The sequence below is a fragment of the Anser cygnoides genome, chromosome 36 (assembly GCF_040182565.1).
Source record: "Anser cygnoides isolate HZ-2024a breed goose chromosome 36, Taihu_goose_T2T_genome, whole genome shotgun sequence".
Classification (NCBI taxonomy): Eukaryota; Metazoa; Chordata; class Aves; order Anseriformes; family Anatidae; genus Anser; species Anser cygnoides.
Window position 1 is genome coordinate 937501 of NC_089908.1, and position 13462 is coordinate 950962.

The 13462-nt window shown below is 45.4% G+C and overlaps 1 protein-coding gene across 10 annotated transcripts in view; it reads left to right on the plus strand.

The window, feature by feature from the left end:
• CELF4 (CUGBP Elav-like family member 4) overlaps positions 1-13202 on the plus strand; it is an 888080-nt gene extending 874878 nt beyond the window's left edge. For 9 of the 10 annotated variants that reach the window (XM_066986950.1, XM_066986953.1, XM_066986952.1 and 6 more), the window contains exon 13: positions 4096-6214. The gene's annotated coding sequence lies outside the window, so the exon portion shown is untranslated. Of the gene's footprint in view, positions 1-4095; positions 6215-13184 lie in introns of those variants that run through there. The other variant, XM_066986951.1, reaches the window with a different exon arrangement.
• The last annotated feature ends 260 nt before the right edge of the window (positions 13203-13462 follow it).

The following is a 13462-nucleotide window of genomic DNA, read 5'->3' on the forward strand; positions in this document are numbered from 1 at the left end:
GATTTACATAGATATGTCTTACTATTATTTTGATTTATGATTATTATTACTATTAGGAACAATTGTATTTTTCTCTATCATGATCGTGACTACCTTGCTCACTTTGGGTTTGATCAGGTTCTCACTGAAGTCAAGGGGAATCTTTCTGTTGACATGAGTGGGAGCAGAATCAGAGCCAATACGTCCAAAAGCAAACCACCAAAGCAGAAGCCGCATCCTGTCCCAATTGAAGGGAGAATTCACCGTGTGGCACCATGTGTGTGAGGTGCGAGCAGGTGGATGACCTCTTCCGCCTGGTGGCAGAACTCAAAGAGGAGGTGGAGACGTTGAGGGGTATCAGGGAGTGTGAGCGGGAGATAGACTGGTGGAGTGACTCCCTGCAGGGTCTGAAGGAGAGGTACCAGGGTGAGACACCCCTAATGGGGATGGACCCCCTGCCCTGTTGCTGTCGGGCAGAGGGAGGCGACCTAGGAGTTGAGGAGGGATGGAGACAGGTCCCTGCTCGACCTTTCAGGCAACACCCCCCCCACTGGCTCCACGTTCCCAGGTGCCCTTACGTAACAGATTTGAGGCCCTGGAGCTTGAGAGACCGGTGGGTGAGGGCGAGGTAGAAAGTCTACCCAGGCGAGGAAGCCGACTCCACGCCTCAAGACTGCCTCCACCAAGAAAGACAGAAGGGTGATCGTAGTAGGCGTAGTAGGGCCCTATTTGTCGACCTGACCCTACCCGTAAGGAAGTCTGCTGCCTCCCTGGGGCCAGGGTCAGGGATGTTGCCAGGAAGCTTCCCAACCTGGTTCGCCCCTCTGACTACTCCCCTCTTTTGATAGTCCAGGCTGGCAGTGATGCTATTGATGAGAGAAGCCTGAAGGCTATCAAACGGGACTTTAGGGTACTGGGACGGTTAGTGGATGGAGCGGGAGTACAGGTGGTGTTTTCATCTATCCCTACAGTGGCAGGGAGAGGTACTGAGAGGACACGGAAAGCCCACCTGATTAACACATGGCTCAGAGGCTGGTGCCAACACAGAAATTTTGGGTTTTTTGACCATGGGGCGCTTTACTCGGCACCCGGCCTGATGGCTGCAGATGGGTCCCTATCTCTAAGGGGAAAACAGATCCTAGCCCAGGAGCTAGCAGGTCTCGTTGAGAGGGCTTTAAACTAGGAAAGAAGGGGGACGGGGCTGAAATAAGGCTTGTTGGAGCTGTGCCAGGGGGAACAATGGCAAGGCCAGGGAAGAAGGCAATGGCCCGCCTGAAGTGCATCTACACTAATGCACACAGCATGGGTAACAAACAAGAGGAGCTGGAAGCCATCATGCAGCGGGAAGGCTATGACTTGGTTGCCATCACAGAAACGTGGTGGGACCACTCTCATGACTGGAGTGCTGCAATGTCTGGCTATAGGCTCTTCAGAAGGGACAGGCAGCACAGAAGGGGTGGTGGTGTGGCTCTCTATATTAGAGAGTGTTTTGATGTTGAGGAACTCGAGGCTGGGAATGATAAGGTTGAGTCCCTATGGGTTAGGATCAGAGGGAAGGCCAACAAGGCAAGCATCCTGGTGGGGGTCTGTTATAAACCATCGAACCAGGATGAGGAGACTGATAAGGAGTTCTACAGGCAGCTGGCAGAAGTTGCGAAATCATCGCTTGTTCTCGTGGGGGACTTCAACTTCCCAGACATATCCTGGAAGCACAACACAGCCCAGAGAAAGCAGTCTAGGAGGTTTCTGGAGAGCGTGGAAGATAGCTTCCTGACGCAGCTGGTTAGAGAGCCTACCAGGGGAGGTGCCCCGCTAGACCTTCTGTTCACAAACAGTGATGGACTGGTGGGAGATGTGGTGGTCGAGAGCTGTCTTGGGCAGAGTGACCACGAAATGGTTCAGTTCTCTATTCTTGGCGAAGTCAGGAAGGGGACCAGTAAAACCGCTGTATTGGACTTCCGGAGGGCTGACTTTCAGCTGTTCAGGACACTGGTTGGCAGAGTCCCTTGGGAGGAGGTTCTGAAGGGCAAAGGAGTCCAGGAAGGCTGGGCACTCTTCAAGAAGGAAATCTTAATGGCTCAGGAGCGGTCTGTCCCCATGTGCCCAAAGACGAGCCGGCGTGGAAGAAGACTGGCCTGGCTGAGCAGAGAGTTGTGGCTCGAGCTTAGGAGAAAAAAGAGGGTTTATAATCTTTGGAAAAGAGGGTGGGCTACTCAAGAGGACTATAAGGATGTTGCGAGGCTGTGCAGGGACAAAATTAGAAAGGCCAAAGCTCCTCTGGAGCTCAGTCTGGCTACTGCCGTTAAAGATAACAGAAAATGTTTTTACAAATACATCAGCACAAAAAGGAGGACTAAGGAGAATCTCCATCCTTTACTGGATGCGGGGGGAAACTTAGTTACAAAAGATGAGGAAAAGGCTGAGGTGCTCAATGCTTTCTTTGCCCCAGTCTTTACCGGCAAGACCAGTTGTTCTCTGGATACCTGGTACCCTGAGCTGGTGGAAGGGGATGGGGAGCAGGATGTGGCCCTTGCTACCCATGAGGAAATGTTTGGCAACCTGCTACAGCACTTGGATTTACGCAAGTCGATGGGGCCGGATGGGATCCACCCGAGGGTACTGAGAGAACTGGCGGAGGAGCTGGCCAAGCCGCTTTCCAGGGCAACCAGGCGATCAGGCCCAGTCAGCATGGGTTTATGAAGGGCAGGTCCTGCTTGACGAACCTGATCTCCTTCTATGACCAAGTGACGCGCTTGGTGGATGAGGGGAAGGCTGTGGATGTGATCTACCTTGACTTCAGTAAGGCTTTTGACACCGTTTCCCACAACATTCTCCTCAAGAAACTGGCTGCTCGTGGCTTGGACTGGCGTATGCTTCGTTAGGTTAAAAACTGGCTGGATGGCCGGGCCCAAAGAGTTGTGGTGAATGGAGCCAAATCCAGTTGGAGGCCGGTCACTAGCGGAATCCCCCAGGGCTCAGTACTGGGGCCAGTCCTCTTCAATATCTTTATCGATGACCTGGATGAGGGGATCGAGTGCACCCTCAGTAAGTTTGCAGATGACACCAAGTTAGGTGCGTGTGTCAATCTGCTCGAGGGCAGGAAGGCTCTGCAGGAGGATCTGGATAGGCTGGACCGATGGGCTGAGGCCAACTGTATGAAGTTCAACAAGGCCAAGTGCCGGGTCCTGCATCTGGGGCACAACAACCCCAAGCAGAGCTACAGGCTGGGAGATGAGTGGCTGGAAAGCTGCCTGGCAGAGAAGGACCTGGGAGTACTGGTTGATAGGCAGCTGAATATGAGCCAGCAGTGTGCTCAGGTGGCCAAGAAGGCCAACAGCATCCTGGCCTGCATAAGAAGCAGTGTGGCCAGCAGGTCTAGGGAGGTGATTGTCCCCCTGTACTCGGCTCTGGTGAGGCCGCAGTACTGTGTTCACTTTTGGGCCCCTCGCTACAAGAAGGACATGTAGGTGCTCGAGAGAGTCCAGAGAAGGGCAACGAAGCTGGTGAGGGGTCTGGAGAACAAGTCTTACGAGGAGCGGCTGAGGGAGCTGGGATTGTTCAGCCTGGAGAAGAGGAAGCTCGGGGGAGACCTCATCGCCCTCTATAGGTACCTTAAAGGAGGCTGTAGAGAGGTGGGGGTTGGTCTATTCTCCCATGTGCCTGGTGACAGGACGAGGGGGAATGGGCTAAAGTTGCGCCAGGGGAGGTTTAGGTTGGATATTAGGAAGAACTTCTTTACTGAAAGGGTTGTTAGGCATTGGAATGGGCTGCCCAGGGAGGTGGTTGAGTCGCCATCCCTGGAGGTCTTTAAGAGACGTTTAGATGTAGCCCTTAGTGATATGGTTTAGTGGTGGACTTGTTAGTGTTAGGTCAGAGGTTGGACTAGGTGATCTTGGAGGTCTCTTCCAACCTAGACGAGTCTGTGATTCTGTGATTCTGTGAGAAGAAAACACCCATTAGTTTCAACAGGAGCAGGTTTGGGCCCAAACGAACAGGCTTGTTTTTAATTTCGTTTTCATTTTTTAGGTCTCTCCCCTGTCCCAAATATCCCTCTCCTTCCCTTACTTCCCCTTCCCCTTTTTGATTTAATTTGCAATGATATTCTTCATTTTTTAGGGCAGCAGCTGAATGGGCCACATTTAGAAAAAAAAAAAGTATATATATATTTAAAAAAACCAGGAACTGTTGGATTACACCTTTAACATATCAGCAAATATCAGTCAAGCTGAAGACTTCAGATTTATTCTCTCTTTGATTGTTTAAACTGTAACATTTCTTCAAGAAAAGATTCACTTCTGCTGACTTCGAAGGACATGCGCTTGAAAACAAACAAACACATAAGTAAAATCAGAACAGGAACAAGATCAACCAGGATTTCTGAAGACACTGATATCACCACAGGGGCTTTTCTTCAGACTGGAGATGCAAACCTGGATACTGACAAAGGAGTGCCTGTTTGCCACCAAGGATGTGGTTACCATGTGTGACCCATGGTAACAGTCACTGAGCATCTTTATCTGTCATTCCTTAGCTATATAGGGACCAAAGGACAAAACTTTTTACCGCAGACTTGTAGCTGTATGTAAAATATGGAAGTTCTTTCCTTTTCTCTGAGCTGTTCCTAAAACAGTTTTTGAGAGCGATTATATGAAATATGTAAAAATTAAAAAAAAATGCTTAAATGCTTTTAAAAGATAATAGTTCTTTGATACTTTGGGAGGTTCTTTGGTTATACATTAATTAGAGTCTATGACGCTTTCATATGGTTTTCTGTATAATACGTAAGGATCGTGCTGTTAAAGGCAGGTAAGATGGATATCTATGAAAAGCAAAAAAGTAAATAAATACATAAATAAATACATAAAAAGGCATAGAGAAGAGAAAGGAAAGATGGTTGATATGAAAATGGAAAACAAAAAAGGTTTGTAAATGCTTCTAACTCTCCCCATTTAAAATCCTAATAGTTGTACAGAATTAAAAAAAAAGTTTAAAATACCTATAAAATAGAAAAAATTAGACAACGTTAAAAAAAAGGCAAAAAAATAATAATACATAGAAGTTAGCGTTAATGCTAAAAACAAAGATGTTGTAGAACTGTAATTTTTGTAGAGTTTAGATTGAGCATAAATTCCTACTCTCTGCCAATTGCTGTTGGATGCTGTTATTTATTGAGGAGAAAAAGGAGAGAAATGGCTATTTTGGCAGCTTTTTTAATGACAAGCATTCCAGCTACTAAAAAAACAAAACAAAACAAAACTCGATTCTATAGACAATGCAAATGTAAACAAAACAGCTGTCTTTTTATCAGACGTAAGTTCTAACTTGAAAAACAGAACACAGCTAAATGCTTCATGTCTTCATGATCTGCTGTCCGCAAAATTCCCATCATCCTATGCTTCAGTAGCTTCCATATTTGCTCTAGAAACCTTCAGGGCAAAGGGTTAGCCTAGAACCTTAATCTTAAAAAAAAAAAAAAACATAAAAAAATAAAAACAAAAAAAATCTCTGAAGAATTTCTGAAACTGTTTACAAGGAATTTTGAAAAACAGGGGGATGTTTAAAAAAAGATGCTGGCTTTGTTTTTCTGTAAATAAATTTGCATATTTTGTAGGACTTTTAATAGTAATGATAGAGAAAAACAAGGAAAACTATTTAATGAAAGCACGATATTTATCTTTGTTAAATGACTTTAGAGCAGTTAAAAAATAAGAAATTGCTTTAAAAAATCTGACTCAGAAAAAACAATGAATTAAGAACACATTTTAAAGTATATCATTTATTATAACTTATTTTCACAGTCTTAAAACTTGATTTACATCATTCTCACACTTGTTCGCTTCGACTGAGCAGTGGGATAATTGTTTCTGATTCTTTATTCGGTTTTACTCTGTTTTAATGTTTGTTTTTCTTAGTATTTTTTATCTTGATCTCAAACTTCTTTCTTCCTTTCTTTCTTTTTTTTTTCTTTCTTTCTTTTTTTTTTTAATTCCCTATTGGGCCTGATCTTCCAGTCCTTACTCTGGCAGAACTCCCGCTGGGATGTGCGAGTATTTTGCCCGAGTAAGGACAGCCAGACTGAGCCCACAGCTAGGAAGTACAGATGTGTAATGCAGTTGCAGTTCCATACAACTGCTCTTTCACTCTCAATTCCCTAAAACTCCTTGTAATCTTCTGTAATTATCGAATGATGCTTTCCAGCTTAGCCCTAAATAAAGCACAGTTTAAAGAAAAAAAATGCCATGTTCTTTACTTCTTGATGGCTTTCCTTAATGTGTTTACTTTGAGAACAAAATGAATCTATTTCGACTCTTTCATTTATATACATTGTTTGAGTATCAGAACAAATCCCTTTGTTATATAAAACATATCTCATTGGATTGAATTGATGACACTGTTTCATTTAATGTCTGCTTGATATTCCGCTGTGGTTTACCTTAAACCTAGTAGGTTAGAAGATCAAATAATGGTACGTACAAATTAGAGTCATTGTAGCTCCCATTTGAAGCCTGTTGTTTGATTTCATGCTCATGTTTTTTTTCATGCTTATAAGTATCGAGGCCAAAGCTCGGGACATTGCTCCTTTTGCTGCTTTGGGACAACCTTGTGAAATTCAGCAGGCTCCAGAGATGAGGCTCATTTTCTTCCCGAGCATCCCTCACATCTTGTCTTTTGAATGATGGTGCATGTCTCCCGCACCCCGCCCTCCGAAATGGCTGTACCAGATCAGCTGAGCTGAGGATGGGGTTGAAATTGGGAGCCTTTGCATTTTCTTCCTGATTCTTGCAGCCGTGTCTGCATTTGGACAAGTTGCACCAATTAAATCCATCTCTAAATGGGACTAACGGTGCTTGTCCATAATTTGAACTCCACAAATGGAAGGAGTTCTATTAGTAGAAACTCCTATTATTACTATTATGAGTTACTAATGTCTGTTCGGGGCTATAGAAATAAATGAAATGTAAATCAGGTGATGAATACAAGGAGGGAATATGGTCAGTTTTTTTGTTTGTTTTTTTTTAATCTGCAAGTAAGGGTAAATACAGAGGAGCACACACATCACTCCAATCTCTGCACAGAAGATGCTCAGGAAAAGCTGAAGATGTGGGAATAGGCTTCAAAAGTCTCTGACCTAGAAAAGGAGGACGAGGTCTCCAGTAAGAGGTTTCTGCCCCAAAGGCCGTTCAGCCATTCAGCATCCTGCCCTGAGCTGCATGGACACAGAGCACGTCCTCTGACATGGGCCAGTTTGAGAGTTAAAGGGCTGGTGAACATCACCCAAGATCCTTCAAAGAGGGGAAAAAACACAATAAATAGGGAAGGCTCATTTTCCCACAGTGGCACACTAAGCATGGCACTGAAAGTTGTTGCCTGATTCCCTCCCCATTTCTCAGGCTGCCCTCCCAGCTCTCCCTTGTGACCCCCAAGCTCCCCAGATCCCTTCTCTCCCCTGCCTTGGGGCACATGCTGTGTCTCTGCAGTGGATTTGGGGATGTGATGTGCGACCTGCACCACATAGTGTACCTGCAAGGACATGGCCATGTGGCCATGTAAGATAGGTTTTATCCCTGGGGCATCCATCTGGGAACGTCCCTGGCCATTGAGACATCTGGGGGCTGTTGGTTGATGGCTGTGAGACAAGATTTCAGAATCTTTTCTCAGGTACCCTGCAGTATGCAGAAGACAAAATATCCAGTGCTGGGGAGCAGCCGCCTCCCAGATGGAGGCCAGAAAACACTATTAAAGCCACCTGTGTGGCACACAGGCACCACGACACTGCCCATCCACTTCAGGTTCATTAACACCAGTGTGCAGGGGAATAAAGCACTGCTGTGACTGGACTGCTGCCTGAACTAAGTGGTGTTTACTTGCTGAGCTCAACTCTCTGGTTATGGTGGAAACACACTAAAACGGGGTGTGCTGAAGCACAAATGTAGACATGGCCTTATGGTTGGCTAAACACCCTTCTCTGGGCTGTCCACACATACGTGCCCTGCTTTAAGATTTAATTGCTTGTTACATGGAGACCCTGCGCTTCTGTCTGAAGGAAGTTCACCCCTTCACACTGTGTAAAGGTGCTATATAGTAAAACAAATAAAGCTTTGCAGCATGGTTTGGTTTCAGCATGGGCCTGTACTGTAGCCCAAGAAAAACCCCAGTCTGAACTACTGAAAATGAAGAGAGAGGCCAAGCCAACCTGAAAGCCTGTAGCTGCCTGCCCACATGCACCAGAACACAACAGCCCAGGAACACTTTATTATGGAGGTTCAAAAGCCACTGGCTGTTTTATGCTTGCTCCTCTCTCTTACTTGTGGCTGCTAAATCACATTACATGAAACTACAGGTTTATTGAAGGTCAAGGATCAATCCTTCACCAAGGTGCTCCATGGCACCAGTGTGATTACAGCAAGCTGCAATCCCATCCCCATGAATAGCTGGGGGCAACCTTTGGTGCATGTACAAGGCATGGCTTGCAGTCACTCTTTCTGCAGTCCCATGGAGACACTTCAAGCATTAATCACACTTCTGTGTCTATAAGACATTAAATCCCTTCCTTGGTTCAATTTTCCATATCAGCATTCCCTGACATAGCCACAGAGCCACTCTTCCTTTGCACACACAAGAGGAAACCTTTCCTTTCCCCACCTCCACCCCATCCCCACTCCACACAGCTGTCCACTAAACAAATTATTATTACTATTACTATTAAGAGATGATCTGGACATTGAATGAATCTACAGAGCTCTGCTCATTGACCCTTCGTGTAACTAACACTGTGATACTGCTTGGAAATGTCTTCCTGAAGCAAGGTGAGGACTTTTCCACCTTTTCCACCTTTCAGCCTCCAACAGCACTTTCCCCTTGTTGCGAATACACCAGGGCAGTGACTGCCCCATGGGTCATGCTAAGTATTCATGGTTTTGATGCCACGAAGCCACTCAAACTTCACAGGGCTTTTGCAAGTGGGTAAACACATATCACTGGGTGCTTCAGCGTGATGTGCAAGCTCATGTGCAGCATCACTTGGAGAAGAAGGCTACTGATGCTGTTGTCTACGAAGGTCCCTAGGCAAATTCAGTTTGAGAATACCTGGCTTATCCTATCACTCCAGAGCCAATGAAATAGGGCTAGGCCATGGTCTTAGGTTAGTCAGCTGTGGAGTCTGAAAATACCTTTTGGAATGTCACAGGTGTCCGACTTATTGATGAGAACAGACCTTAATTCAGATTTTAGTCACAGAGTTTCCCTCTCACTACAGTAAGAACTGTCAATAGAGAAAGCAAATTCAAAATAAACCTTTGGAAAGTACCAAGTTGGGGCATTGTGTTCCATTTCTTGAGGGAATGACAGCATTCTGGCGTCTCTTTGCACACTTACAGTCACCACTGGTATTGATACAAGCTTTTCTTAGTGCTCAGCCAACCTTGAACATCCCCACATTGCTTCTGAGTAACCTATATAGCACTATCACTGATAAACACACAACCGGTTCTGGTTGCAAGAAACACCTTGCTAGCAAATGTCCTCTCCCCATGGCATTCAGAAGCCACCCTGAATTCTGGGTCATGATCTGATAAGTTAGGAACTTATGGACTATCTCCAGCCAGGCACAGACTGGAGGAGGAGGAATTACTCTTGGTATGCGTGCATACATACAGATAAGCATGCCCTTTTCCTGTAAGCAGTAGCCTCATGGTGTGTGGTGCATTCACATCGGAAACGATAAACCCAGGTTCAGATTCTTCTTTTGGCTGCCTGGAAGCTGGGATTTGTTCCCTGAGACTCCCATGAAGAAGAAATTGACCTGCCTCGTTTTATTTAAAAGGTGGAAATAGGGACAGAAACAGGAAACGAATTACTCCATAACCTTGCCTAGGAGACCCAGGCTCCTCACGCTGCTCCCTTGCAGGCGACGTGCATTATACAGCACAGGACACCCTTCCAGGAGGAAGGGACACAGCCTCCCTCCCTGGTACACCTTAGTCTGCTGCTCAGCACACTCTCCTGGGAAGACTGCATTGCTGGGTTACAGCTATTGCTTTCATCTCTGCAAGTCTTCAGGCATCTGGTGAGTGGGTGGGTTAACTCTTCCCAGCAGGGAACCACAGCATGACATCCCCAAAATGAGTGTCTCCCCTCCTCAGAGCAGCAGAGGCCCTAAACTTCTCCTTACCCTTTGAAACAAATCAGATCATGTGTTTTGCTTTTTCCACACACTGCACAGAGAATGCAATTGCCTAATTCAGTGCTGTGAATCCTACCAGACAGCAAAGCACCCACAAATTAGGCATCATGACGGTAATGACTCCTTTGTGAGTCCCTCCTCTGGGGGTAAGGGAGACAATTCCACTCCAGTGAACTACAGAGCAGACTCCAGCACTGGGATGGCTGTCAGCAGGCACATTGTACACAAATCCTCCTACCAACTCCTACAAGAAAAGATTACCTTCTTTCAACTAGAACAAAGAGCTATTAAGTGAGACAATGGGCCTAGCAGTATTGGTGAACCATCTGTCATCAAGTGTTAGACATTAACAATATCTTTTTTAAGCCAAGCCAGTAGAAGCCCCCAGCCACTGTTACAATAGTGAAGTGCAGATTAAAAGTGTCAGCCTAATTTTTCCTCAATTTAACCCTTTCCACTCGGTCTGTTCCGTTATTGCTGATTTCTGCAGCAACCCCAGAGCACGCTGGAACATATGAATCTTGCACAACAGGCATCCAACTACCACTTTGCTTCACATTTCATGCAAGCACAGTAAAGTTGGCTCTGGGGAGCAGCCTGCCTTGGTTTGAGGGCAGACAACCAGGAGACTGATGAAAAACCAAGAGGTATTTGTCCCTCCTGCCCCAAGGGACAGCCAGCCAGGACATCCACACACTCCACAGCCCAAATACCAAAGACAAAGGAGTGCTGAGTCTCTGCACATGCCTCATCTAGTTTATAACAGGACACTGAGATTAGACGGAGGAACCTCACAACCTGAGACAAGCAGGCAGGTCCTACGTCTGGGTCCAGTTATTAGCCCCCTCTGCCCAGTCTGAGTGCAGCATCCCACAGATGGCTTGGTGGGTGGGTGTCAAAGCCCTGTTCTGATGGTCAGGTTGTGCACAGCAGTCCAAAAACTGGACAAAGAACTAGAGAGCTGCCTGGCACTGCAGATTAAGCTTTGCAGTTTAAGTGGGAGTTGTCCTATATCTAGCTTATTTATACCCTTTCTGTTTCCAGCCCAAAAGCCTGATCTTAAACCTTTGCCAAGTAAATATTTTCTATGGTTATCTACCAAGCTTTTGCAGGGCTGGGAGAGAGTTGTGTTTGGGTGAAATACTGTATGTTTAAGGTGTTTTATTTTCCTAGAGGTAGGGAATTCACGTAAAGCAACACACTTGCCTGACTTACAGTCCAGATCCAGTTTAATCAGAGACTGGGGAATTTTTCCTTCCATGAAGAGTCTGATACTGCCAAATGCCCAATTTTAGGAAGGGTTCTTATCCATCAGATTTAAACAAGCTCTCCTTCCCTATTAACTGCAAATGGTGAAGAAACATGGGCAGGGTTCTGTGCAGCTGGGGACAGCTAGGGTGAGAGGACCAATTTGGTCTGACCGGGCCTTGCTTTGACTGTACACCAGACCACTAGCAATAGCTACTTGCCTCCAGCTGGTCAGTAAGCCATCTTATATGAAATCTTTTGACAGTCCTACATCAGAGGAGTCTATATATCATTGCTCATTAGCCCAGCTAGTGCTTTTGTTGCAATTTTAGCAGAGGAGCCAAGAAATTAGTAAGATCTCAGAATTAGTCCTCCAGGGCCTGAGCATGCAGATTTACATTGTCTGTTTCGCAGGTGATGGTCATGGCCAAGCATTACACCTGGCTGAATTAGGAAACACTAAATGTCACCTCAGTGCGGATGGAAACCACTAAATCTCAGCTGGGAGGTGGTAATGGAGAGAAGCCACGTGCAGTGGGAAGTAAACTGATTAGCCATCTTTTGTACATACCATTTAAAACAGGCTAAGAGCATGCACACTTACTCAGGTTCTGCACACCAAAGAGGAAACACTGGAGTTACTGGGTCCCTCTTCCCTGAACTGAGCAGCAGCAACTTACACACAACAGATTTGGGGCCTGTTAGGCCACAGGTGGGCAAAGACAAAGAGACCACAGGTTCACAGAAAGCAGGTTTCAGGGCTGTCAGTCTAGCTTCTCTCACTGTCCAGAAATGTTACTTCGAAGACAAGTGCAAATAGAGTTCAGCCCAATAAAGCAAAACTGGAATATGAGCCAGAGGGACAGTTAATGGTCATTCTCAATTGGCAGGAATGGAAATTATATGGAACAGGGACTTTGAGAACTTTAGCCATTTGATTGCTTGACTAAACTGCACAGAGTGACTGATGTGAAGACTGAGCAGGTGTGACAATGGCATGGATAACTGCGTGTGCAAAATAGATAACTAAGGTCTTATATGACCTGCCTTGGTCACTATGAAGCTACACAATTTTTGTGGAAACCAGAAATGCAAATGAAGAAGGCGTTTCTGCTCCTCAAATATTTTCAGTGGCTGGTTATCTGTCAAGCTTCTTCTGTGGTTTTGCAATTAGGGTTGTCTAAAGCATTCAGCAATGGCCTATTTCTCTTTTTGCAGGAAAAATAAAAAAAGTTAATGGGAATGTTATAACTGCTTTCATTGAACACCTTACAAAAGTCGACAAGAAACAGTAATTTCTTGCCAATGTAAAGGTCCTTTAGCCCTGGATACAGCCATTTTAGCGGGTCAAGGAAGCCAGAATATCCTGTCCCAACATGCCCATCTTTTACCCAAGAAAAACCATGCGTGGTGTGACATGTAATAGACAAACAGCTGTGCTCTGCCATTCTTCTGTGTGAAATCCCCTTTAGCCCCGTACTTTATCAGGCCTAAAGTTGTTCCTCTGGCAATAAGATCAACAGAAACCTCTGCATTTTTCTTCCAACAGTTACATTATTTAAGAGCTTTGAAAATAATCCCATTTTGTCTTCTAACCCTAGTTTTGCATATATACATGCCTTTCTCCATGTCGACCCCTGCGAATTCTCCAGCTAAAATATGCATTCATTAGAAAAACATTTCAGGGTATTATTTTTTTTTCCTCTTTATCTACTTGCTTGAATATGTTGTAAACTTGCTTAATATTGCCTTCTAATCTCTTTTTTTTTTCTAGAGAGAACACCTGGAGCTCTTTTAACCTGCATGAAATAAAAAATTAGAATATCCCCAGTTGGAAGGGACCCATAAGGATCATTGAGTCCAACTCCTGGCACCACACAGGTCTACCCAAAAATTCAGACCATATGACTAAGTGCACAGTCCAAACGCTTCTTAAACTCCAACAGGCTTGGTGCAGTGACTACTTCCCTGGGGAGCCTGTTCCAGTGTGCGACCACCCTCTCGGTGAAGAACCTCTTCCTGATGTCCAGCCTGAACCTCTCCTGTCACAGC